General features: G+C 48.0%; 1 long non-coding RNA gene across 1 annotated transcript; it reads right to left on the bottom strand.

Annotated features, from left to right (window-relative positions):
* Positions 1-619: 619 nt before the first annotated feature.
* On the bottom strand, positions 620-1804 carry LOC306961986. Its single transcript, XR_013792802.1, has 3 exons — positions 1590-1804; positions 1301-1460; positions 620-832 (listed from the first exon to the last, which is right to left on the bottom strand). It is a non-coding gene; the product is annotated as an uncharacterized lncRNA (long non-coding RNA).
* Positions 1805-3834: the final 2030 nt, after the last annotated feature.

The raw sequence follows: 3834 nt of genomic DNA, 5'->3' as shown, positions 1-3834 counted from the left end.
ATAATCGTGATAATTATTTTTTCTATAATCTATTTCTGACCGAAATTTAAAGTTGGAGAAACCCCTGGGCTAATGTCTCACAAATAACACGACACACACTAATTAAAACCATTTTAATCTCCATAGAAGTGGACAGTAGAAAAGCAGAAAAATAGACTGTAATGTAAAACAGTTCAAAGATATAAAAGCACAGCAGAGACAGTAATATTATTTTCATTTACATTCTCTCCACACTGGAAGACTTTCAAATCAAAAACCGGGACATGAATTTGTACAAAATCTCTAATTATTTAAATCTCATATTTAGGCAACAAAGCAAAAGACTAGAATAATCCTTGTTCCACTGGCAGTAAATGTATTTTTAAGATTTCCTACTCCAAACCAAGTGCTTTTACTCTAAGGTCAGTAAAGTGCTTTGACGCAGCTAACCCACTGATAATCTTTGGAATGTGCTGCAGAAGGCTTTGCACAGTGGTCACACTCTACCTTCGTCAAAACAAGATCTGACTCTGGATCTTTGGACGTTGCAGAAGCTGATTGAAACAATGGCACAGAGAATGAGGTGGAATCAGAGCTACAGGCGACTGACCTAATGTTAGAGCGGAGAAGTCTGACTTTGTTTCGTGAGGACGGCCATAAAAACCTTTCAAACTATCTTTAAACCGTGGCTTTTGTACTTTTTGCCACTCGCTGAAAATGGGCCACAGGTTGAGAACCACTACTATCTGTAAAAGGAAGCTCAGGTTTCCTTGTTTTTACTGTCTGAGGAGATGGATGGAGTCGGTAACGGTTGGTCATGTGATTTTGGTCCAGTTCTGCCGATGAAACACATCTGTGAAAAGACAAACGTAGGATTCAGTTTGAAACATTTTGAATCTAAAATATTATAGGTCCTCGCCAACTGCCCAAAGCAAAGAGACGCTTCGCGCTCATTTGACTCCCTCAATCTTAGATTAATGTAAAATTGCTGTCGGTGCTTGGAAAGGTGTTTTCTGACAATGCTGATCGCTCCGGGCTCAATTGACCTTATGCCTTAAGAAAAATGTGTATGTATTTGCATCACTTTATATGTGCAAACTGAAGCATGTTTCAGTTTGTTAAATTGTTTGCTTGTCATATAAATCCACTAGCGGTTATCCAAGTATTTTGTATAACTTTTGATTCCACACTTCTCTGGATCATTTTCACCAGGTTTTCCCTGGAGGAGATAGAAAAAGGACAAACTTCATTTTTGGCTAAGTCCTATCTCGCAATTCTAAATAGAAACTGAGGTAGTGCTATTACTAGGGACTCAGCTCACCTGCTGCAGAACATCCAAGAAGAACTTTTCAGGCGCGGGCAGCAGCAAACTCCAGCACCAGCACCACACTGACCACCAGAGTGACCACCAGAGTGACCACCAGGACCGTCATAAGGATCACAGGGTCCATCAGCGTAAAGCCAGGGGCAGGAGCCATGTCCTGTTTGACAGAGGTTTTGTTTGGAACATAATAAAGCCATTCACAGAAAAAAAGGCTTCTGTTGATTTGATTCTGACAGTATACTCCATTTGTCTCTCTGCTCAGTGATGTTTAAACCGTGGTGCTCACCTTCTCATCTTGTTCTGGAGTGTCGACGAGTCTCACAAACAGACTCAGCGCCAGGACAAGGAGAGTTTTCTGAATCAGCCTCATGATGGAGCGAAGTATACAAAGTGATCTGAGGAGACAAACACTTCATCAACACACGCTATACAAGATGAAGAGATTAACCAAATAATTTTACAATGTTAGGCCAATGCCTCCCCAAAACAGCCAGATAAAAGATTCTAGTCGAGTTCTGTTCTCCGCAGTGCTTTCTGACATCTCTCTTGTTCATGAGCGCTGATGCAGCTCTTTGTTGTGGCCTGTAGAGGCTATAGAGTCCTCCAGGTTACTGTCTCCTTCTGCCCAGGACTAGTCCCCCACGAGACTGCCCTCTGTGTACCATACTCCCAGTTGTCCTGTCGTGCCTGTCTTGAGGCTCCAAGCCGGCGGTCATCTACCTGATAGAGGATCCTTGTGTCGTCCCAGCAAAGTCAGTCCTTTACTACCTTTGGTCTGGACTCTCAGCAGGTTTTATGGTGCCTGTAGCCCTACCCCTGCTAAGGAGAAGCGGGGCTTTCTGTCAAGTGGCTCTTGGGTCGCGGTTCTTGCCGGCCTGTCCGTGATGCTCTTGGTCTTTCCTTCGCAACACTCTCCAACGTCTCTCTTTTCCTCCGTAGCGCTCTCAGATGTCTATCTCTTGTTCAGGCGGACTGCGGCGCTCTCCAATGTCTCTCTCTTGTTCATGAGCGCTCCTGTGGCTCTTCAGAGCCTGTCAAAGCCTGTAGGGTCCTCCATGTTACTGTCTCCTGCCCAGGACTAGTCCTGCACGAGACTGGCCTGTGCGTTCTTATACTCCCAGTTGTCCTGTTTTGTCTGTCTGGAGGCTCCAAGCTGGTGGTCACCTACCTGATAGAGGATCCTTGTGTCTGGACTCTCAGCTGGTTATATAGTGATTATAGCCCCGCTTCCCTGCTAAGGAGTGGCAGTTTTGGCTTTCAGTCAAGTGGCTCTTGTGTTGCGGTCCTTGCCAGCCTGTCCATGGTGCTCTCGGCCTTTCTTCCACAACGCTCTCCGTCGTCTCTCTTTTCCTCTGCAGCGCTCTCCGATGTCTATCTCTTACTCAGGCGGACTGCTGTACTCTCCGACGTCTCTCTCTTCTGTCTGGTACAGGTGGACTGCGGTGCTCTCCCAACATCTCTCTCATTCAGGCGGAATGCTACGTTCTCCCACGTCTCTCTCATATTCAGGTGGACTGCGGTGCTCTCCGCCGTCCATCTCTTGTTTAGTCTCTCTCTCATTCAGGCGGACTGCGGCGCTCTCCGCTGTCTCTCTCTCGTTCAGGCGGACTGCAGCGTTCTCCGCCGTCTCTCTCACGTTCAAGCGGACTTGCGGGGCTCTCCGACATCTTTCTTTTGTTCATGAGCGCTGCTTCAGCTCTTTGTCGAGGCCTCTAGAGGCTGTCCATGTTACTGTCTTCTTCTGCCGAGGACTAGTCCTCCACGAGACGGCCCTCTGCATACCTATCTCCCATGTTGCCCGGCGGTCACTTACCTGATAGAGGATTCTTGTGTTGTGACAGCAAAGTCAGCCCTTTACTACCTTAGGTCTGGACTCTCAGCAGGTTATATAGCGCCTATAGCCCCGCCTCCCTGCTAAGGAGAAGCGGGGCTTTCATTCAAGTGGCTCTTGTGTCGCGGCCCTTGCCGGCCTGTCCGTGGTGCTCTTGGTTTTTCCTCCACATCGCTCTCCGACGTACATCTCTTGTTCAGTCTCTCTTTTATTCAGGTGGACTGCGGCGCTCTCTGACGTCTGTCTCTTGTTCAGGTGGACTGCGGCGCTCTCCGACATCTCTCTCTTGTTCAGTCTGTCTCTTGTTCAGGCGGACTGCTGCGCTCTTCGATGTCTCTCTCTTCTGTCTTGTACAGGTGGACTGTGGTGCTCTCCAACATCTCTCTCATTCAGGCAGACTGCTCCGCTTTCCCACGTCTCTCTCTCATTCAGGCAGACTGTTGTGCTCTCCGACGTCCATCTCTTGTTTAGTCTCTCTCTCGTTCAGGCGGACTGCTGCACTCTCCGCCGTCTGTCTCTCGTTCAGGCAGTCTGCGGCGCTCTCCGACGTCTCTCTCTTGTTCAGTCTTTCTCTTGTTCAGGCGGATTGCGGCGCTCTCCCAGGTCTCTCTCTTGTTCATAAGCACTGCTGCAGCTCTTTGTCGAGGCTATAGAGTCCTCCATGTTACTGTCTCCTTCTGCCGAGGACTAGTCCTCCACG

This window comes from Gobius niger (assembly GCF_951799975.1).
Source record: "Gobius niger genome assembly, chromosome: 4".
In the NCBI taxonomy this organism is placed as follows: domain Eukaryota; kingdom Metazoa; phylum Chordata; class Actinopteri; order Gobiiformes; family Gobiidae; genus Gobius; species Gobius niger.
The sequence above is the reverse complement of the archived record's forward strand: the minus strand, read 5'-3'. Positions and strand labels throughout refer to the sequence as shown.